This window comes from Triticum urartu, chromosome 6 (assembly GCF_003073215.2).
Source record: "Triticum urartu cultivar G1812 chromosome 6, Tu2.1, whole genome shotgun sequence".
NCBI lineage: Eukaryota > Viridiplantae > Streptophyta > Magnoliopsida > Poales > Poaceae > Triticum > Triticum urartu.
The window spans coordinates 488,686,407-488,711,680 of record NC_053027.1 but is presented as its reverse complement, the minus strand read 5'-3'; positions in this window follow the sequence as shown (position 1 = coordinate 488,711,680).

Genomic DNA, 25,274 nt, shown 5'->3' with positions numbered 1-25,274 from the left:
TCTTTCCGTTTAACCAACTTGAACAAGATTTTGATATAGTAAAATTTGACCTTAGTCCAGATTAGTAATCGGACCTTGTTTCTTTCGCAGTTTGAGTTTCTTTGCTTCATTTGATTTGATTCTTTTTGCAAACCGTAGTTCTTAAGTTGAACTTTCTGGTTAGATCTCTCATTTGAGTTTTACCCGTGCATCTTTGCTTGATTGCTTATGTATGCTATTGTTTGTTTGCGATAGAGCACCCGGAGTGCGAAGCGTGCTACTACGAGTCTCTAGGTTTTGCGGATCATCAGCAAGGCAAGTAACACTTTGATCATACCCCCTTTTATCACCCAGTTTTTATGCATTAGTTTCAACCCTCAAACACTGCATGGTTAGGACCTGATAACATGTGGGATTGGGAAGTAGATGAGGTAGTACCTATTCACCTGTTCATTAACAAACCCTTGGGAGTTACTTCTACGCTGCTTATATTGCTATGCTATGCTCGTGGACATGGATTGGGTTTGAGTGAAGCCATGACAGATGCGAGATTGTTAATTAATGGTTCAACTTAAGGTGGAAACTTTAATACACATCTGGGTGGATTGCTTGTCGGGCACCTGGAGAATGCAGTGTTGTCCTAGGATATCCCGGAGTACCCGTGTGATAATCCTAAGGTCCGCCACCCAGGCTCAAAGGGAACTGAGATATTTCATGCTAGAAACTTCCGTGTGCAGCCACAAGCTATTATGGGCTCTAGCATAGTTGAGTAAGTTGCGTGAAGCTCTTGAAGAGGTAGACTAGCAGGTAGTGGGTTGTAGGTGGTATAGTCTATCCGGAGTAGAGAGTTAATGCTTTTGAAAGACTGTGTCTCGGTCGTCCGTTTCTCAAACATCAAGTAGTGTGAGAAATCCAACGGAGGAGATCGAGTCTTTTGCGGAAAAGTGCGCAAACCTCTGCAGAGTGTACAAACTAATCATGGTTAGCCGTGTCCCCTGTTATGGACATTTTGAGTTTCTAGCACTTGGATTATCATATGTATCTCATCACTCTAAATTAATATTGTTGGGTTGGTAATTAATTTTAAATGGGATTGAGTTGGAGGAACCTTCTCAATGATGTTTCAACTACCATGATAGTTAAATAAAATCTATTCCTTTGTTGTAGGGAAAAATTGGCTTTTCGAAAAACTTTAACCATAGAGCTTTCCACCAGCCAAATATGCATATAGTGATAGTATTACTTTGTTCTTGCTCTACTGTGTTACATTGCCGGCATATTCCATGTGCTGACCCGTTTTCGGGCTGCAACGTATTATGTTGCAGACTTTTCAGACGAGGAGTAAGGTTCATTAGGTCGTTGCCGTACAGCTCAGCTATGCCGTTGGAGTTGATGGGCTCACTTTATCTTCCAAGCCTTCCACTGTTATCGTATTAGATGGCCTTAAGCCATATTTATTGTAATAAGTTCTCTATTGAGACATTCAATGTAATAAGTGTGTGATTGCTACTCTGTTATAAATCCTTCGAGTACTTTGTGTGTCAGCATTACCGGTCCAGGGATGACACTGAAGCACAGAGACTTGACCGTCTGAGGTCGGGTTGCTACAAGAGCATCCAAGAGGAAATTGTGGATCGCCGAGTGACCGAGTCTGTGAAGGTTTGTAAGTCACCTGAAGAATTACCATGAGTGATTGGGCGAGGCTTGTGTGACCTTAGCTCAAGGGGAATACGGTGATGACTAAGTGTTCTGAGCTGCATGTTCAGGACTGGGTGACCGGGACTGTGTGTCCTCAGGTTTAAATACCTAGCCGCCCTAACCAGACGTACAACTGTCACATCAGTTGGAACTGGTCTACCAAATCATTGTCTTCACCGAGCTAACTGGTTTCAATTCCTCAACCCTTCTATTTCCTCATTTCTGTGTTGTGTACTAGTTCATATCTGTTTGAAGACTTTGATTGAGGACTTTCTCTATTTCCTCAGCTCAATTTCTCCAGTATGTTTGTCTTCATTCTGTTTATCCTGTGTTTACGCTTTCTGTACTCTGTGCTTGTTTTCATTTCATCATGAAGACCATGCTCATGTTCTGTTATGTTTACTTCTGAGTACTTATTCCGCTGCAAGTAGTTCTTCACTCAGGAATTTCCTCACCCGCAAATTCCTTAGTGAAGAATTCATAAAAATCGCCTATTCACCCCCTCTAGTCGATATAACACACTTTCAATTATGTTGGATGCGATTCCTCATGCAATAGTCATAACATAGGTGACACAGAACTAGCTCCAGTTCACCAATGTAATGTAGGCATGTATTCCGAATATAGTCATACGTGCTTATGGAAAAGAACTTGCATGACATCTTTTGTACTACCCTCCCGTGGCAGCGGGGTCCTATTGGAAACTAAGGGATATTAATGCCTCCTTTTAATAGAGTACTGGAACAAAGCATTACCACTTAGTGAATACATGAACTCCTCAAACTATAGTCATCACCGGGAGTGGTCCCGATTATTGTCACTTCGGGGTTACCGGATCATAACACATAGTAGGTGACTATTGACTTGCAAAATAGGATCAAGAACTCACATATATTCATGGAAACATAATAGGTTCGGATCTGAAATCATGGCACTCGGGCCCTAGTGACAAGCATTAAGCATAGCAAAGTCATAGCAACATCAATCTCAGAACATAATGGATACTAGGGATCAAACCCTAACAAAACTAACTCGATTACATGATAAATCTCATCCAACCCATCACCGTCCAGCAAGCCTATGATGGAATTACTCATGCACGGCGGTGAGCATCATGAAATTGCTGATGGAGGAAGGTTGATGATGATGACGGCGATGGATTCCCCTCTCCGGAGCCCCGAACAGACTCCAGATCAGCCCTCCCAAGAGAGATTAGGGCTAGGCGTCGGCTCTGTATCGTAAAACGCGATGAACCCTTCTCCCTGATTTTTTTCTCCCCGAACATGAATATATAGAGTTGGAGTTGAGGTCGGTGGAGCCTCAGGGGGCCCACGAGACAGGGGGGCGCGCCCCAGAGGTGGGCACGCCCCCACCCTCGTGGATAGGGTGTGGCACCCTGGTGTTGATTCTTTCGCTAGTATTTTTTATATATTCCAAAAATATTCTCCGTGAAGTGTCAGGTCATTCCGAGAACTTTTATTTCCGCACAAAAATAACACCATGGCAATTCTGCTGAAAACAGCGTCAGTCCAGGTTAGTTCCATTCAAATCATGCAAGTTAGAGTCCAAAACAAGGTCAAAAGTGTTTGGAAAAGTAGATACGATGGAGACGTATCAACTCCCCCAAGCTTAAACTTTGCTTGTCCTCAAGCAATTCAGTTGACAAACTGAAAGTGGTAAAGAAAAACTTTTACAAACTTTGTTTGATCTTGTTGTTGTAAATATGTAAAGCCAGCATTCAAGTTTTTAGCAAAGATTATGAATTAACCATATTCACAATAACATTTAGGTCTCATGTTTACTCATATCAATGGCAAAATCAACTAGCTAGCAATAATAGTAAATCTCGGATGACAACACTTTCTCAAAACAATCATAATATGATATAACAAGATGGTATCTCGCTAGCCCTTTCTGAGATCGCAAAACATAAATGCAGAGCACCTCTAAAGATCAAGGACTGACTAAACATTGCAATTCATGGTAAAAGAGATCCAGTCACAGTCATACTCAATGTAAACTAATAGTAACACATGCAAATGACAGCGGTGCTCTCCAACTGTTGCTTTTTAATAAGAGGATGATGACTCAACATAAAAGTAAATAGATAGGCCCTTCTCAGAGGGAAGCGGGGATTTGTAGAGGTGCCAGAGCTCAATTTTGAAATAGAGATGAATAATATTTTGAGTGGTATACTTTCATTGTCAACATAACAACCAAGATGTCTCGATATCTTCCATGCTACACACATTATAGGTGGTTCCCAAACAGAATGGTAAAGTTCATACTGCCCCACCACCAACAAACATCAATCCATGGCTTGTCCGAAACAGCGGGTGCCTCCAAGTAACAACAATCCTAGGGGAGTTTTATTTGCAATTATTTTAATTTAAGCATGGGACTAGGCATCCCGGTTACCAACCATTTTCTCGTGAATGAGGAGCAGAGTCCACTCCTCTTGAGAATAACCCACCTAGCATGGAAGATATAGACAACCCTAGTTGATACATGAGCTATTCGAGCATACAAAACAGAATTTCATTTGAAGGTTTAGAGTTTGGCACATACAAATTTACTTGGAACGGTAGGTAGATACCGCATATAGGAAGGTATGGTGGACTCATATGGAATAACTTTTGGGGTTTATGGAAGTGGATGCACAAGCAATATTCCTGCTTAGAACAAGTAAAGGCTAGAAAGAGATAGGGAAGCGACCAGCTAGAGAGCGACAACAGTCATGAACATGCGTTAAAATTAATCAACCATGAGTGGAAGCATGAGTAGGATATAATTCACCATGAACATAAATATCGTGGAGGCTATGTAGATTTTGTTTTAACTACATGCGTGAACATGTGCCAAGTCAAGCCACTCGAATCATTCAAAGGAGGATACCACCCTATCATACCACATCACAACCATTTTAATAGCATGTTGGCATGCAAGGTAAACCATTATAAACTCCTAGCTAATTAAGCATGGCATGAACAACTATAATCTCTAATTGTCATTGCAAACATGTTTCATTCATAATAGGCTGAATTAGGAACGATGAACTAATCATATTTACAAAAACAAGATAGGTCGAGTTCATACCAGCTTTTCTCATCTCAATCAGTTCATCATATATCGTCACTATTGCCTTTCACTTGCACAACCGAACGGTGTGGATAATAATAGTGCACGTGCATTGGACTAAGTTGGAATCTGCAAACATTCAATACAAGGGAGAAGACAAGTTAATATGGGCTGTTTGTTAAATCAACAATAATGCATATAAGAGCCACTCAACATTTTCATCATGGTCTTCTCCTCTCGACCCCCAAAGAAAAGAAGAGAAACAAAACTATTTACACGGGAAAGCTCCCAACAAGCAAAAGAAGAACAAGAAATCTTTTTGGGTTTTCTTTTAGTTATTACTACTACATGCATGGAAAGTAAACTAGCTAAAATCTACAACTAATTTTGTTTGGTTTTTCTTAAGGTTTTTCAAACACACAAGAAGAAGGCTTAAAAAGAAAATAAACTAGCATGGATGATAAAATGAAAAAGTACGAGCACCGACAACTGGCATGAGTGTGTGAACATGAATGTAATGTCGGTGAGAAATACGTACTCCCCCAACTTAGGCCTTTGGCCTAAGATAGTCTAGGGCCATGGCTGGCCTAGTGGATATCCAAAGTTGTAACTTGGATCGTACTGAGATGCAGCAGCTACTGCCTGACGAGCTGCAGCTTGGAGGTGAGCTGCCTCCGTCCTCCTCTCGTACTCGTTCGCCTCCTCCCTAGTTATAACATATCTCCATTTTGCCTGAAAGTCAAAGAAAGCAGGAGCAGGGAGAGCAACATGGACGGTGCGCAATCTTGTCAAAGATTAGTCGGTACTGGAGGAACTGATCATTCCTCTCAAGAAACTGGTGGCGAACCATAGCCTCATAATCTAGATAAGCAGGAGGCAACTCAATATCATTTCCATGTGTGGGTATATCAAGATAGTTAGCTACACGAGTTGCATAAATTCCACCAAAAAAATCTCCACTTATACTGTTGTGATGCAACATATGTGTAACAATAGCCCCCAAGTTATATTGTTTATCACCTAATACCGCACTCTTGAGAACACTAAGATCTGAAACGCACATGTGACAAGCCTCATCTTTCCCGTTAATGCATCTACCAATGAAGAGAGCAAAATAATGTATGGAAGGGAAATGAATGCTCCCTATGGTAGCTTGTGTGATTTCCCTAGATTCCCCCATAGTAATACTAGCAAGAAAGTCTTTATATTAATATTTGCGAGGTTCACTAACATTGCCCCAGTGCGGGAGTTTACAAGCAGTGTTAAAATCTTCTAGGTCCATGGTATATGATTTATCATAAAGATCAAATAAAACAGTGTGAGAATTACGTGAGGATGTAAATTTAAACCTTCTCACAAATGAATCAGTTAGATAGAGGTATTTCTGGCACTTATCTGACACGAAGCTCTCAAGATCAGCGTTATGCACATACGCGTCAAATTCATCCTTGATGCATGCCTGGACCATGAACTCCTCTGACGGCCATTCACAAGGCCGCACTTGAGCTTCCCTTGATAGTTCATTGTCCAGCTCACGTATCGCGAGCCTTGGGCCTTGCTTCCTTGAGGAACCTCCTTGGTACATTTTACTAAACGTATTTCCTCCTCTGAAAAATTTCTGAAATTTTTAGTGACTCAAAATAAAAGTGAACCAAACTCAATAAGATTGATAGCAACTACTCCCACAAGTGCCTAGAGGCCATATCATGCATTAAAACTACTTTTGACCACATAAATTTGACATGCAAGCTCAAGAACAGGGTCACCCAAGCAGCAAAATTTGCAATAAATAAAGCACTAGAACAAAAACTAATTGGACCATTGGAGGAGTCACCTACCGAAGAACAATCGCCCAAAGCAGTTTTGTGAATGGAGCTTTGAGCAAGGAGATTGAAAATGGCAGCAAGATGAGCTAGAACTCGGGTTTGAGCTGGTGGATGATTTTTTATGGAGGAAGACGAAGTGTGTGGGTGCAATAATAAGTGGAGGGGGCCCACGTGGGGTCCACGAGGCAGGGGGCACGCCCTGGACCCTTGTGGCCAGGTGGTGAGGCCCAGGTGTGTTCTCAGTGCCAATAATTCTTAAATATCCTACAAAAAATCATCTAAAATTTTCAAGGAATTTAGAGAACTTTTATTTTTGGGGTATTCTTTTATTGTAAGGATAATTCAGAAAACAGACAGAAAATACTATTTTTGCTTTATATAATCTAAATAACAGAAAGTAAAAGGAGGATATATAGAGTTGTGCTTTCTAAGTTCATCCATCTCATGCTCATCAAAAGGAATCCACTAACAAGGTTGATCAAGTCTTGTTACCAAACTCTTTTCAAATAACATGAAACCGGAGAATTTTCGAATAACACTAAGTTACCTCAACGGGGATATGCATGTCCCCAACAATAAGAATATCATATTTCTTCTTGACAGTAGGAAGAGGAAATTCAAAACCTCCAATAATAATCGCTGAAGTTTTTCCAATAGAATTAATACTGTGGACTTGAGGTTGTTTCCTCGGAAAGTGTACCTTATGCTCATTACCATTAACATGAAAAGTGACATTGCCTTTGTTGAAATCAATAACAGCCCCTACAGTATTCAAAAAGGGTCTACCAAGAATAATAGACATACTATCGTCCTCAGGAATATCAAGAACAACAAAGTCCATTAAAATAGTAACGTTTGCAACCACAACAGGCACATCCTCACAAATACCGACAGGTATAGCAGTTGATTTATCAGCCATTTGCAAAGATATTTCAGTAGGTGTCAACTTATTCAAATCAAGTCTACGATATAAAGAGAGAGGCATAACACTAACACCGGCTCCAAGATCACATAAAGCATTTTTAACATAGTTTCTTTTAATGGAGCATGGTATAGTTGTTACTCCTGGATCTCCAAGTTTCTTTGGTATTCCACCCTTAAAAGTATAATTAGCAAGCATGGTGGAAATTTTAGCTTCCGGTATCTTTCTTTTATTTGTAACAATATCTTTCATGTACTTAGCATAAGGATTCATTTTAAGCATATCAGTCAAACGGATACGCAAAAAGATAGGTCTAATCATTTCAGCAAAGTGCTCAAAATCCTCATCATCCTTTTTCTTGGATGGTTTAGGAGGAAAAGGCATAGGTTTCTGAACCCATGGTTCTCTTTCTTTATCGTGTGTCGTAGCAACGAAGTCTCTCTTATCATAACGTTGATTCTTTGATTGTGGGTTATCAAGATCAACAACGGGTTCAATCTCTACATCATTAGCATTGCTAGGTTGAGCATCAACATGAACATCATCATTAACATTATCACTAGGTTCATGTTCATTACCAGATTGTGTTTTAGCATCGGAAATAGAAATATCATTGGGATTCTCAGGTGTGTCAACAACAGGTTCACTAGAAGCATGCAAAGTCCTATCATTTTTTCCTTTTCTTCTTCTTAGAAGAACTAGGTGCATCAACATTAGTTCTCTGAGAATCTTGCTCAATTCTCTTTGGGTGGCCCTTAGGATACAAAGTTTCCCGAGTCATTTTACCACCTCTAGTCACAACTATAACATCGTTATCATTTTTCTTATTATTTAATTCATTGAGCAGATCATTCTAAGCTTTAAGCACCTGTTCTACTTGAGTGGTAACCATAGAAGCATGTTTACTAATAAGTTTAAGCTCACCTTTAACTCTAGACATATGATCACTCAAGTGTTCAATCATATAAGCATTGCGTTTCAATTGTCTACCAACATAAGCATTGAAGTCTTCTTGTTTAACCATAAAATTATCACACTCATCCAAGCATTGGCTAGCAAACTTAGTAGATGGGATTTCACCCTTATCAAATCTATAGAGAGAATTTACCTTTACTACTTGTGTCGGGTTATCAAGACCATGTATTTCTTCAATAGGTGGTAAATTCTTAACATCTCCAGCTTTAATACCTTTTTCTTTCATAGATTTCTTTGCCTCTTACATATCTTCAGGACTAAGGAATTGAATACCCCCTTTCTTCTGAGTTGGCTTAGGAGTTGGTTCAGGAAGTGTCCAATCATTTTCATTACTCAACACATTATTCAATAGCAATTCAGCTTGATCAACAGTTCTTTCCCTGAAAACACAACCGGCACAACTATCCAGGTGGTCTCTGGAAGCATCGGTTAGTCCATTATAAAAGATATCAAGTATTTCATTTTTCTTGAGAGGATGATCAGGCAAATCATTAAGTAATCGAAGAAGCCTCCCCCAAGCTTGTGGGAGACTCTCTTCTTCTATTTGCACAAAATTATATATTTCCCTTAAGGCAGCTTGTTTCTTATGAGCGGGGAAATATTTAGCAGAGAAGTAATAAATCATATCCTGGGGGCTACACACACAACCAGGATCAAGAGAATTAAACCATATTTTAGCATCACTCTTTAATGAGAACGGAAATAACTTAAGGATAAAGTAATAGCGAGTTTTCTCATCATTAGTGAACAGGGTGGCTATATCATTTAATTTAGTAAGATGTGCCACAACAATTTTAGATTCATAGCCATAAAAAGGATCAGATTCAACCAAAGTAATTAACTTGGGATGGACATAGAAATCATAATCCTTATCGGAAATACAAATAGGTGAAGTAGCAAAAGCAGGGTCATATTTCATTCTAGCATTCAAAGACTTCTCTTTCAGCTTAGCTAACAGTTTCTTAAGATCATATCTATCATTGCAAGCTAAAAAGTCTCTAGCAGTTTCTTCATCCATAACATAACCCTCAGGCACAACAGACAATTCATATCTAGGGGGAGAATCTTCATCATCACTTTCATCAATATTATCAGTTTCAATAATTTCATTCTCTCTAACCCTAGCAAGTTGTTCATCAAGAAATTCACCTAGTGGCACAGTATTATCAAGCATAGAAGTAGTTTCATCATAAGCATCATGCAAAGCAGAAGTGGCATAATCGATAACATGTGACATATCAGAATGAATAGCAGGAGTAGGTGTCGCAAGTTTACTCATAACAGAAGGTGAATAAAGTGCAGAGCTAGATGGCAGTTCCTTACCTCCACTCGTAGTTGAGGGATAAATCTTGGTTCTTTCATCTTTCAAGTTCTGCATAGTGATCAACAGATATAAATCCCAAGTGACTCAAAGAATAGAGCTATGCTCCCTGGCAACGGTGCCAGAAAATAGTCTTGATAACCCACAAGTATAGGGGATCGCAACAGTTTTCGAGGGTAGAGTATTCAACCCAAATTTATCGATTCGACACAAGGGGAGCCAAAGAATATTCTCAAGTATTAACATTTCAGTTATGAATTCAACGGCACTTGAAAGACTTAATATCTGCAGCAAAGTATTTTGTAGCAAAGTAATATGGAAGTAACAGTAACGGTGGCAAAAGTAACAGTATTAGTTTTGTAGTGATTGTGACAGTGGCAACGGAAAAGTAACTAAGCAAAGATCAAAATGTCAAAAGCTCGTAGGCATTGGATCAGTGATGGATAATTATGTTGGATGTGATTCCTCATGCAACAGTTGTAACATAGCGTGACACAGAACTAGCTCCAGTTCATCAATGTAATGTAGGCATGTATTCCGAATATAGTCATACGTGCTTATGGAAAAGAACTTGCATGACATCTTTTGTCCTACCCTCCCGTGGCAGCGGGGTCCTATTGGAAACAAAGAGATATTAAGGCCTCCTTTTAATAGAGTACCGGAACAAAGCATTAGCACTTAGTGAATACATGAACTCCTCAAACTATAGTCATCACCGGGAGTGGTCCTGATTATTGTCACTTCGGGGTTACCGGATCATAACACATAGTAGGTGACTATTGAGTTGCAAAATAGGATCAAGAACTCACATATATTCATGGAAACATAATAGGTTCAGATATGAAATCGTGGCACTCGGGCCCTAGTGACAAGAATTAAGCATAGCAAAGTCATAGCAAAATCAATCTCGGAATATAATGGATACCAGGGATCAAATCCTAACAAAACTAACTCGATTACATGATAAATCTCATCCAACCCATCAGCGTCCAGCAAGCCTACGATGGAATTACTCATGCACGGCGGTGAGCATCATGAAATTGGTGATGGAGGAAGGTTGATGATGACGATGGTGACGGATTCCCCTCTTTGAAGCCCCGAACGGACTCCAGATCAGCCCTCCCGAGAGAGATTAGGGCTTGGCGGCGGCTCCATATCATAAAACGCGATGAATCCTTCTCCCGATTTTTTCTCCCCAAACGTGAATATATAGAGTTGGAGTTGAGGTCGGTGGAGCCTCAGGGGGCCCACGAGACAAGGGGCGTGCCCCTCACCCTCGTGGACAGGGTGTGGGCCCCTGGTGTTGATTCTTTCGCCAGTATTTTTTATATATTCCAAAAGTATTCTCCGTGAAGTTTTAGGTCATTCCGACAACTTTTATTACTGCACAAAAATAACACCATGGCAATTCTGCTGAAAACATCGTCAGTCCGGGTTAGTTCCATTCAAATCATGCAAGTTAGAGTCCAAAACAAGGTCAAAAGTGTTTGGAAAAGTAGATATGATGGAGACGTATCAGAGGACATCTCTGCTGCATTCACGGCACGGCGGGATGATGACCCACAAGTATAGGGGATCTATCGTAGTCCTTTCGATAAGTAAGAGTGTCGAACCCAACGAGGAGCAGAAGGAAATGATAAGCAGTTTTCAGCAAGGTATTCTCTGCAAGTACTGAAATAAGTGGTAATAGATAGTTTTGTGATAAGATAAATTGTAACGAGCAACAAGTAACAAAAGTAAATAAAGTGTAGCAAGGTGGCCCAATCCTTTTTGTAGCAAAGGACAAGCCGGAACAAACTCTTATAATAGGAAAAGCGCTCCCGAGGACACATGGGAATATCGTCAAGCTAGTTTTCATCACGTTCATATGATTCGCGTTCGATACTTTGATAATTTGATATGTGGGTGGACCGGTGCTTGGGTGCTGTTCTTACTTGAACAAGCGTCCCACTTATGATTAACCTCTATTGCAAGCATCCGCAACTACAACAAAAGTATTAAGGTAAACCTAACCATAGCATGAAACATATGGATCCAAATCAGCCCCTTACGAAGCAACACATAAACTAGGGTTTAAGCTTCTGTCACTCTAGCAACCCATCATCTACTTATTACTTCCCAATTCCTTCCTCTAGGCCCAAATAATGGTGAAGTGTTATGTAGTCAACGTTCACATAACACCACTAGAGGCTAGACAACATACATCTTATCAAAATATCGAACGAATACCAAATTCACATGACTACTAATAGCAAGACTTCTCCCTTGTCCTCAGGAACAAACGTAATTACTCACAAAGCATATTCATGTTCATAATCAGAGGGGTAATAATATGCATATAGGATCTGAACATATGATCTTCCACCAAATAAACCAACTAGCATCAACTACAAGGAGTAATCAACACTACTAGCAACCTACTAGCAGCAATCCCGCATTTTGAGACAAGAATTGGATACAAGAGATGAACTAGGGTTTGGAGATGAGATGGTGCTGATGAATATGTTGATGGAGATTGCCCTCTCCCAATGAGAGGAGCGTTGGTGATGATGATGGTGATGATTTCCCCCTCCCGGAGGGAAGTTTCCCCGGCAGAACAGCTCTGCCGGAGCTCTAGATTGGTTCCGCCAAGGTTCCGCCTCGTGGCGGCGGAGTCTCGTCCCGAAAAGTTCCTTCTTATTTTTTTCTCATCGAAAGACTTCATATAGGAGAAGATGGATGTCGGAGACCCATCAGGGGGACCCACGAGGTAGGGGGCGCGCCCTAGGAGGGGGGGGCGCCCCCACTCTCGTGAGCAGGGTGTGGGCCCCTGGCTTTCATCTTTGGGGAGGATTTTTCTTTATTTATTTTAAGTTGTTCCGTGGAGTTTCAGGACTTTTGGAGTTGCGCAGAATAGGTCTCTAATATTTTCTCCTTTTCCAGCCCAGAATTCCAGCTGCCGGCATTCTCCCTCCTTATGTAAACCTTGTAAAATAAGAGAGAATAGCCATAAGTATTGTGACATAAAGTGAAATAATAGTCCATAACGCAATAAATATCGATATAAAAGCATGATGCAAAATGGACGTATCAACTCCCCCAAGTTAGACCTCGCTTGTCCTCAAGCGAAAAGCCGATAACAATAAATATGTCCTCATGTTTAGAGGTAGAGGCATCGATAAAAATAAAATACGGACATGAAGGCATCATGATTATTCTCATAACAGCAACATATATAGATTTTGTCATATGATTACTTATGTTCAAGTGATGATCTATGCACAATGCAAAAGTATAAATCATAAACCTTATTGGGCTTCAACAAACTATAATCTCAGTCATTGAAGCAATTGCAATTTATCATAACATCGGAAAGAGTCTATTTCAGAGCTAAAAAGCAAGTCCACATACTCAACTATCATTTAGTCCTTCATAATTGCTAACACTCACGCAATACTTGTGGTTATGAAGTTTTAATCGGACACAGAGAAAGATAGGGGCTTATAGTTTTGCCCCACAACCTTTTACCTCAAGGGTAATGTCAACAATAATAATTCATGCTCCCCTATATCCAATTAGATATATATATATATATCATGTTCTTTCCAACATGCTGAGCTTGCCAAAGGATAAAATGAAAAAGGAAAGGTGAAGATCACCATGACTCTTGCATAAGGTAGAAGATAATAATAAAAGATAGGCCCTTCGCGGAGGGAAGCAGAGGTTGCCATGCGCTTTTATGGTTGGATGCACAAAATCTCAATGCGAAAGAATGTCACTTTATATTGCCCCTTGTGATATGAACCTTTATTATGCAGTTCGTTGCTTTTATTACTTCCACATCACAAGATCGTATAAAGCTTATTTCTCCCACACCAATCAATCATACATATTTAGAGCAATTTTTATTGCTTTGCACCGATGACAACTTACTTGAAGGATCTTACTCAATCCATAGGTAGATATGGTGGAATCTCATGGCAAAACTGGTTTAAGGGTATTTGGAAGCACAAGTAGTATTTCTACTTGGTGCTGAGAATTTGGCTAGCATGAGGGGGAAAGGCAAGCTCAACAAGTTAGATGATCCATGACAACATACTTTATCTCAGATATAAGAAAGACATAACTCATTACGTTGTCTTCCTTGTCCAACATCAACCCTTTAGCATGTCATATTTTAATGAGTGCTCCCAATCATAAAAGATGTCAATGATAATATATCTATATGTGAAAACCTCTCTTTCCTTATTACTTCCTATTAATTGCAACGATGACCAAAGCTATGTCTGCCAACTCCCAACAACTTTTAATCATCATACTCTTTCTATGTGAAGTCATTACTCGCAATAAGATCAATATGAACTCTTTGTTTCTTTTTATCCTTTTTCTCTTTTATTTTATTCACCCAAGATTATGGCAAAATAATCAAGCCCTTGACTCAACAGTAATATTTATTATATATAGCTCACGGACTCGATTACAAAGAGAGATCATAAAGCAAACTCAAAACTACATCATGCCATAAACTTTATTCTACTAGATCAAGATACTACTAATAGGATCGAACTAAGAAAAAACGGTAAAGATAGGAGTTGTGATTGTGATACGATACCGGGGCACCTCCCCCAAGCTTGGCAGTTGCCAAGGGGAGTGCCCATACCCATGTGATTATGTCTCCTTCTTTGTTGTCGGTGAAGAAGGTGGAGGTGACGGATAATCGCACATCGAGCGTAAGAGGTCCTCCAGCTTGTGAATAATGCCCTTGAGTGTGACAATATGCTCCTTCAACAAAATATTTTCTTGTGTGAGATACTTGTTTTGTATACGAGCTAACTCAATCATCTTGAAAGCTTCGATCTCAGTTGGGGTAAGAAAGTTATGATCAAGTTGAAGGATGTCTTTTGCTGCCGGAGCTTGATCCTCCATGGCCTTCTTGATCCTTTCATCCTTGTTGACCCTCGTGGCTTCTTCCCTCTTCAGAACTATCTTCAGTAGCCAAGCATCATTGTCACCATTGTTGGAGGAGGGAGACGACATGATGCCTAGCCTGGAAAACCCTGAGAGAAAACAGCTCGAAACAAGAACATAGGAGATTTGCGTGATACGGGAGTTAAAACCTTCGGGAGGTTATATAATGATTTTTTACCGACCAAAATACGTATTGTGCAAGAAAACGGAGTCCGGAAGGCACACGAGGTGCTCACGAGGTAGGGGGCGCGCCCAGAGGGGTAGGGCGCGCCCACCACCCTCGTGGGGCCCTCGTGTCCTTCCCGGACTGCTACTTATTTTTCTATTTTTCTAAATATTCCAAAATGGAGAAATATTGCCTTAAAAAGTGTTTTGGAGTTGGTTTACTTACCGTACCACATACTATTCCTTTCTGGAGTCTGAAACGTTCCGGAAAGTGTCTCTTATGTATTCCTCCGGGGTTACGGTTTCAATAATATTGGTTTCAATATTTATGGGATTACCTGAGATATAATGTTTGATTCTTTGATCGTTTACCACCTTCGGATTTGTGCCTTCAAAGTTGTTGATCTTTATGGCACCGGAACGATAGACCTCTTCGATAACATAGGGGCCTTCCCATTTAGAGAGAAGTTTGCCTGCAAAAAATCTTAAATGAGAGTTGTATAGCAATACATAATCACCTACATTAAACTCACGCTTTTGTATCCTTTTGTCATGCCATCTTTTAACTTTTTCTTTAAACAACTTGGCATTTTCATAAGCTTGGGTTCTCCATTCATCAAGTGAGCTAATATCAAATAACCTCTTCTCACTTGCAAGTTTAAAATCATAGTTGAGCTCTTTAATAGCCCAATATGCCTTATGTTCTAGTTCGAGAGGTAAGTGACATGCTTTTCCATAAACCATTTTATATGGAGACATACCCATAGGATTTTTATATGCAGTTCTATAAGCCCATAATGCATGATCAAGTTTCTTAGACCAATTCTTTCTAGAACTATTAACAGTCTTTTGCAAAATTAATTTGAGCTCTCTATTGCTCAACTCTACTTGAAAACTAGACTGTGGGTGATAAGGAGATGCAATTCTATGATTAACATCATACTTAGCAAGCATTTTACGGAAAGCACCATGAATAAAGTGTGAACCACCATCAGTCATTAAATATCTAGGGACTCCAAACCTCGGAAAAATAACTTCCTTAAGCATTTTAATAGAAGTGTTATGATCACCACTACTAGTTGGAGTAGCTTCTACCCACTTAGTAACGTAATCAACAGAAACTAGAATATGTGTGTATCCATTAGAGGCAGGAAAAGGTCCCATATAATCAAAGCCCCAAACATCAAATGGTTCAATAACAAGAGAATAATTCATAGGCATTTCTTGACGCCTACTAATATTACCAATTCTTTGACATTCATCACAAGACAAGACAAACTTACGGGCATCCTTGAAGAGAGTAGGCCAATAAAAACCAGATTGCAATACCTTATGTGCAGTTCTATCTCCAGCGTGGTGTCCTCCATAAGCCTCGGAATGACACTTGCGTAGGATCTGTTCCTGTTCATGCTCAGGTACACAACGTCTAATAACACCATCTACTCCTTCTTTATAAAGATGTGGGTCATCCCAAAAGTAATGTCTCAAGTGATAGAAAAACTTTTTCTTTTGCTGGTATGTGAAGCTAGGTGGTATAAACTTAGCAACAATATAATTAGCATAATGAGAATACCATGGAGTACTACAAGAAGTACTTATAACATTTAATTGTTCATTAGGAAAGCTATCATTAATAGGTAGTGGGTCATCAAGAACATTCTCTAACCTAGACAAGTTGTCTGCAACGGGGTTCTCAGCTCCCTTTCTATCAACAATATGCAAATCAAATTCTTGTAGCAAGAGAACCCATCTAACAAGTCTAGGTTTAGCATCTTTCTTTTCCATAAGGTATTTAATAGCAGCATGATCAGTGTGAATATTTACTCTAGAATCAACAATATATGGTCTGAACTTATCACAAGCAAATACAACTGCTAAAAGCTCCTTTTCAGTAGTAGCATAATTTCTTTGAGCATTGTCTAGAGTCTTACTAGCATAATGAATAACATTTAATTTCTTTTCAACTCTTTGCCCTAGAACAACACCTACAGCATAATCACTAGCATCACACATAATTTCAAAGGGTAAATTCCAATCAGGTGGCTGAACAACAGGTGTAGAGACTAATGCTTTCTTAAGTATTTCAAATGCTTCTACACAATCATCATCAAAGACAAATGGTATATCTTTTTGCAATAAATTAGTCAAAGGCCGAGAAATTTTTGAGAAGTCCTTAATGAACCTCCTGTAAAATCCGGCGTGGCCAAGGAAACTTCTTATACCTTTGATGTCCTTGGGACATGGCATCTTTTCAATAGCATCGACATTGGCTTTATCAACTTCAATACCTTTTTCAGAAACTTTATGCTCCAAGACAATACCTTCATTAACCATAAAGTGGCACTTTTCCCAATTCAAGACAAGATTAGTTTCTTCACATATCTGCAAAACTCGATCAAGATTGCTCAAGCAATCATCAAAAGAGGAACCATAGACGGAAAAATCGTCCATGAAAACCTCACAAATCTTTTCACAAGAGTCAGAGAATATAGCCATCATACATCTTTGAAAGGTAGCAGATGCATTACATAAACCAAAAGGCATACGCCTATAAGCAAAAGTACCAAAAGGGCATGTAAAAGTAGTCTTTGATTGATCTCTAGCCGACATAGGTATTTGAGAGAAACCAGAATAACCATATAGAAAGCAATAGTGTGTATGTTTGCATAATCTTTCTAGCATTTGATCAATAAAAGGTAAGGGGTAATGATCTTTCTTAGTAGCTTTATTTAATTTGCGGAAATCAATTACCATCCTATAACCTGTGATAATTCTTTGTGGAATCAATTCATCTTTATCATTAGGAACAACAATAATACCTCCCTTCTTAGGGACACAATGGAGAGGACTTACCCACTGACTATCAGCAACGGGATAAATTATACCTGCCTCCAAAAGCTTGAGTATTTCTTTTCTTACCACTTCTTTCATTTTAGGATTCAGACATTGTTGAGGATCACGAACTGGTTTGGCATCTGCTTCCAAATTTATTTTATGTTGACATAGAGAGGGACTAATGCCCTTAAGATCATCAAGAGTATATCCAATAGCAGCACGATGCTTCTTCAGAGTTTTCAATAATCTTTCTTCTTCATGCTCTGAAAGGTTAGCACTAATAATAACAGGATATATCTTCTTTTCATCAAGATAAGCATATTTAAGATTATCAGGCAACGGTTTAAGCTCAAACACGGGATCACCCTTGGGTGGAGGAGGATCGCCTAAAATTTCAACAGGAAAATTGTGTTGCAGAATAGGTTCCCGTTTAAAGAATACTTCATCTATTTCCCTTCTTTCATTCATGAACATATCATTTTCATGGTCTAGCAAATAGTGTTCTAAAGGATCACTAGGAGGTACGGCAATAGAAGCAAGACCAATAATCTCATCCTTACTAGGTAATTCTTCCTCACGATGTTGTTTACTAAATTTAGAGAAATTAAACTCATGAACCATATCATCCAAGCCAATAGTAACAACATTCTTTTCGCAATCTATCCTAGCATTAACAGTGTTCAAGAAGGGTCTACCAAATATAATGGGACAAAAGCTATCTTGCGGAGAAGTAAGAACAAGAAAATCAGCAGGATATTTAGTTTTCCCACACAAGACTTCAACATCTCTAACAATTCCAATTGGTGAAATAGTATCTCTATTGGCAAGTTTAATTGTGACATCAATACCTTCTAACTTAGTAGGTGCAATTTCATTCTTAATTTCTTCGTATAAAGTATGCGGTATAACAATAGCACTCGCACCCATATCACATAAGCCATGATAACAATGATCTCCTATTTTAACAGAAATAACAGGCACACCTACCACAGGTCTATGTTTATCTTTAGCACAAGGTTTAGCAATTCTAGCAGTTTCACCTTCGAACTGAATAACATGCCCATCAATATTATCAGACAAGAGATCTTTAACAATAGCAATATTATGTTCTACTTTAACTTGCTTAGGGGGTGTATAAGTTCTAATATTGCTTTTACGAACAATAGTTGAAGCTTCAGCATGATCCTTTACTCTAACAGGGAAAGGTGGTTTCTCAACATAAGAAGTAGGAACAATAGGATCATTATAAGTGACAGTCTTTTCTTCAACTTTAATAGGTGCAACTACTTTTACTTCTATGGGAGGATGATATTTAAACCACTTCTCCTTAGGGAGATCAACATAAGTAGCAAAAGATTCACAGAAAGAAGCCACTATCTCAGAGTCAAGTCCATATTTAGTGCTAAACTTATGTAAAATATCGGTATCCATAAAAGATTTAACACAATCAAAGTTAGGTGTCATACCTGACTCCTTACCTTCGTCGAGGTCCCAATCTTCAGAGTTGCGTTTAATTCTATCCAATAAATTCCATCTGAATTCAATAGTCTTCATCATAAAAGAGCCAACACAAGAAGTATCGAGCATGGTTTGATTATTATGAGAAAGCCGAGCATAAAAACTTTGCATAATTATTTCTCTCGAGAGCTCATGATTGGGGCATGAATATAACATTGATTTAAGCCTCCCCCAAGCTTGAGCGATGCTTTCTCCTTCGCGAGGCCAGAAATTATATATATAATTGCGATCACGATGAACAAGATGCATAGGGTAATACTTTTGATGAAATTCCAATTTCAATCTTTTATAGTTCCATGATCTCATATCATCACATAGCCTATACCATATCAATGCGTCTCCCTTCAAAGATAAAGGGAAGACCTTCTACTTAGCAACATCATCGGGTATACCTGCAAGTTTAAATAATCCACAAACTTCATCCACATATATTAAGTGCTCATCAGGATGCTTTGTTCCATCTCCTGTAAAAGGGTTAGCTAGCAGTTTTTCCATCATACCCGAAGGAAATTCAAAAGGAGTTTCATTTTCAATAGGTTCAGTAGGTTGAGGAGCAACACTTTGCTCTACTAGACGGGGTGAAGATACCCCGAACAAGCCCCTCAGAGAATTACTTCCCATAGTAGCAAGTGACAGTAAATTTCAGCACACTATATAAATTTTTCCTTACCAAATTCCACCTACCAAAGGCGCTACACTCCCCGGCAACGGTGCCAGAAAAGAGTCTTGATGACCCACAAGTATAGGGGATCTATCGTAGTCCTTTCGATAAGTAAGAGTGTTGAACCCAACGAGGAGCAGAAGGAAATGATAAGCGGTTTTCAGCAAGGTATTCTCTGCAAGTACTGAAATAAGTGGTAACAGATAGTTTTGTGATAAGATAAATTGTAACGAGCAACAAGTAACAAAAGTAAATAAAGTGCAGAAAGGTGGCCCAATCCTTTTTGTAGCAAAGGACAAGCCGGAACAAACTCTTATAATAGGAAAAGCGCTCCCGAGGACACATGGGAATATCGTCAAGCTAGTTTTCATCACGTTCATATGATTCGCGTTCGATACTTTGATAATTTGATATGTGGGTGGACCGGTGCTTGGGTGCTGTTCTTACTTGAACAAGAGTCCCACTTGTGAATAACCTCTATTTCAAGCATCCGCAACTACAACAAAAGTATTAAGGTAAACCTAACCATAGCATGAAACATATGGATCCAAATCAGCCCCTTACGAAGCAACACATAAACTAGGGTTTAAGCTTCTGTCACTCTAGCAACCCATCATCTACTTATTACTTCCCAATGCCTTCCTCTAGGCCCAAATAATGGTGAAGTGTTATGTAGTCAACGTTCACATAACACCACTAGAGGCTAGACAACATACATCTTATCAAAATATCAAACGAATACCAAATTCACATGACTACTAATAGCAAGACTTCTCCCTTGTCCTCAGGAACAAACGTAATTACTCACAAAGCATATTCATGTTCATAATCAGAGGGGTAATAATATGCATATAGGATCTGAACATATGATCTTCCACCAAATAAACCAACTAGCATCAACTACAAGGAGTAATCAACACTACTAGCAACCTACTAGCACCAATCCCGCATTTTGAGACAAGAATTGGATACAAGAGATGAAATAGGGTTTGGAGATGAGATGGTGCTGGTGAAGATGTTGATGGAGATTGCCCTCTCCCGATGAGAGGAGCGTTGGTGATGACGATGGTGATGATTTCCCCCTCCCGAAGGGAAGTTTCCCCGGCAGAACAGCTCTGCCGGAGCTCTAGATTGGTTCCGCCTCGTGGCGGCGGAGTCTCGTCCCGAAAAGTTCCTTCTTATTTTTTTTCTCATCGAAAGACTTCATATAGGAGAAGATGGACGTCGGAGACCCACCAGGGGGCCCACGAGGTAGGGGCGCGCCCTAGGAGGGGGGCGTGCCCCCACCCTCGTGAGCAGGGTGTGGCCCCCCTGGCCTTCATCTTTGGCGAGGATTTTTCTTTATTTATTTTAAGATGTTCCGTGGAGTTTCAGGACTTTTGGAGTTGCGCAGAATAGGTCTCTAATATTTGCTCCTTTTCCAGCCCAGAATTCCAGCTGCCGGCATTCTCCCTCCTTATGTAAACCTTGTAAAATAAGATAGAATAGCCATAAGTATTGTGACATAATGTGAAATAACAGTCCATAATGCAATAAATATCAATATAAAAGCATGATGCAAAATGGATGTATCACGGGACATCTTTTCTGCTTCTGCAGCGCCGCCGGACCAGTCTGCTGCATCGACGGCGCGGCGGGTCCTCCATGCTGCTTCGACGGCGCGGTGGGACCTCTCTGCTGCTATGGCCGTGCGGCGGGACATGTTGGCTGCTTTTGCGGCGAGGCGGGACATCTCTCGTGCTCCCGCTTCCAGGCTCACCTCTCCATGGTAGCAATCTCTCGACCCAGAACTCACGCTGGCCAAGGCGGACACAAGGGAACGATGATGAATGATTTGTTTGTTTTTGACTTTTTGTGGATGAGGAGTTGTCGCTGTCAAAACCGGCGGATCTCGGGTAGGGGGTCCCGAACTATGCATCTAGGCCGGATGGTAACAGGAGGCAGGGGACACGATGTTTTACCCAGGTTCGGGCCCTCTTGATGGAGGTAAAACCCTACGCCCTGCTTGATTAATATTGATGATATGGGTAGTACAAGAGTAGATCTACCACGAGATCAGAGAGGCTAAACCCTAGAAGCTAGCCTATGGTATGATTGTATGTATATCTATCGACTAGCCTGGCCTCAGGTTATATAATGCACCAGAGGCCTAGGATAACAAGAGTCCTGACCGAATACGCCGGTGGGGAGAAGTCCTTGTCTTGATCACCAAGTCTTGTGTAATCTTCCTTGTATGCGGCAGCTGTCCGAACTGGCCCATGAGTATACGGCCATGGGGGTCCTCGGCCCAATCTAACAGATCGGGAGATGACGTGGTGAGTACCCCATAGTCCAAGACACCGTCAGTAGCCCCCTGAATCGGTCTGCAAGTTAGGGACGCTCCTCGATTCTTCCGAACTATTCTTCATCTTCGGTCGTCGGTCTTGAAAACTGGTTCAACAAATCTTCTCATCTTCGATCTTGAGGATCGCCGAAATGCATTCGATGAGTTTACACGTCGGGTATCCGAGGAGGCCCTTTAAGTTTCCGGCCTTTATCAATGCCTTGTTATTTTTATGCCACACCTCGGGTTTGAAGTTGTTCCCGGGAGGCAGTTTCCTCTTGCGTCCGAGCTCTAACGCCGGACTGCATTCGAGGTATCTTTTGCAGACGAGCACCAACGCCGGACCGCTTCCGAGCTCCAACGCCGGACTGTATCCGAGATCCAACGCCGGACTATGTCCAAGCTCCAACGCCGGACTGTCATAAATCACCTTGGTTCAAAAAAGTTGAAGGAGTTTAGCCGAGCTTAATGCCAGAAATGCCCTCTATGGAGCCAGCCACTAGCGCCCGAGCTTTATGCCGGACTGCTTCCGAGGTGGTGCACCACCCCGACTGTGGGCCGATTTTTTGTCAATATTTTTGATTGGTGCAATTTATTCTCTGCCGAGATATATAGCCAGTAGCCCTCAAGGTGTGTATCGGTCTAAAACCCGAGATGCACATGAAGGATGACGTAAGACCACTGATCCCAGTAGCCGCTAAGACTCAGGTTGATTTGCAAAATCGGCCTGAGGATCAAGTCCTAGCTCGGCAGAATACTTCGGGACACCAAAAGCGGCATGCTCGGTCCTCGAGACTCAGGTTGGGTGCGGCCGACCAACCTGAGGATCAAAATCTCCTCGGAAACTATATTGCACTTAAATTTTCTGCACTGGATTGCCAATGCAGTAGCCCCCGAGACACTGGTCGGGTGGCAACACCAGATCAGGGGATCAATGTGCCCCTTTAATATTTGTAAATAATAAGCCCGAAGCCCAGTAGCCTCCGAGCCTTAATGCGGGCACGGGTGGCCAAATTAAGGATCGATATCCAGAGTAAAATCACAAATTATGTGTAATGATTCTATGTATCCAAGTACTTTACATCATTAATGCTCGAATCCGCATTGTACAAAACTTTGTTGACCGACCATCGGCTTCCACCTCGTCGGCCAGTAGCCGAGGATTGTTTGTCCTACTTTATAAAGCCTTTATGAGGGCAAAGATTTACGACAAACAAGGCAATCTGGCCATATGGTTTTATAAACAAAGGTATGCATAGAGATATTCTATATCACTGTTTAACATAATAAATGTCTTCCAAAGAAATAATCCCGCTATCGGTTCCTTTCTTTGGGTTGTCATGCTGAGCATGATCATGAAACCTCAGCTCTAATGTAAGAGCAAAATATTGAGGATTTAGTTTCGGAGGCCAGTTACTAGCCCCCGGTAGTGTTCGGTGATAGTCGAGGTCAAGCCGTAAACACTTCGGCCAATGTTATGAATGACCAGTCATTTAACACCGTCATCGGATTGCTGACCAGTTTATGCTTATTGTGACAGTCAGTTTTCGGATTTCTCCACTGAGGTGCTTAACCATGTGAGCTGGAAGCACAATCGCAGTGGTTCTCCCTTTGCACACCTAGCCGAACAAAGCAGAACGTAAGAGGCAAGCGCAGGAGCTGGGCAACCCAACTATTGACCGAAGACACAATTCGAAACCAATGCATATATAGTGAGATCCGAGAATGTTTTTGCCGAATCTATAAAGGTGTCCATCATTGCACTGTGAGACTTGTGTTGGAAACACACAAATAGTTTAAAAGTGCCATAAGCTTGGAAAACCAAAAAACCGTCAGTAAAAACTTGACGTCCGAACAAGATCAAGTGTTCGGTGCCAATCCGAAAATTGGGGAAAATTGTGCTTCTGTCGTGCATTAATATTACACATCCGATCTCAAGACTTCAAGTGGTTCAGCCTACGGCTGCAGCCTCCTATCCCGAAGGCGGAGTGCTTCTCGTTAGACCAGTTTAGCGAACTAAACTCGAGCGGTCACTAGAGAGAAAATGGGTTATCTGACTATTGACCACACACTCACGTCGAAAAAGGAGCGATAGAAAAAGACTTTGCAACGACCAAGAAGAAAACACATTTACTATAAAATAGCTCATATAAATTTTAAGAGCCCCCAAGTGACTTGGGTAAAAGAATTTTATGTATAATGATTGTATGTACCGAAGTGCTTATATCATATCTTTGTTCAACCGAACTTTAAACGTGTCTTAACCGACAGTCGGCTTCTCCCTCTTCGGTCAAGGACCGAAAAGTGTTATGTACTCCACCTGTCGAGAATATCGACAGTGTTTCCGATAACCAGGCAACCGGGCCATAAGGCTGTAACAGACAAAGCGCGCTCAGGGAACTTATGCTATATTACAGACGAAGTGTAAGAAGCATCTTCGAAGAAAATAGTACCCCCACCGATACCTTTCTTCGGTGCTCATTATTGCTATGAGACTTGTGCAATAGATTTTTTGTACTCATGAGTTCCGTTGTGTGCCGACCATAATTGAAAACAATAAGAGCGCTAGCTTTCGGCCTCACCCAGTCCGAGGTCAGAGCTCGGATGACCCGGTCGTGACAATCGCAGAGGTGCTCCCTTTACTCCCTAGCCGAACAATCGGGAACGTTGGGGTAAGCACAGGAGCCAGGCAACCCAGCTTGCAAATCGCTTATGTCAATATGGTGCATATTGTGGCGTAATACACGAACAAGGAACGAAGCCGTACAAGTATAATCACATGCAAGAGGAAAAGCTCCGTCAAGGGAGCCCCCAAATAAACGGGGTATTTTGAATTTGCGTGTCGCAAACAAAGATTTGACAAGGAGATTTTTTACAAGCAACTTTTTTCCAAAAAAAGTATAATGCTTGGTCGAACCGAACACAAGTTAGAAATTAAAACTTTGAGCATGAAAGCGACTTAGCTGGTTAATGTGTTCGGCATTGATAATGCGGTCCGAAATTGATGCGGGACAAGGTTCCATCCC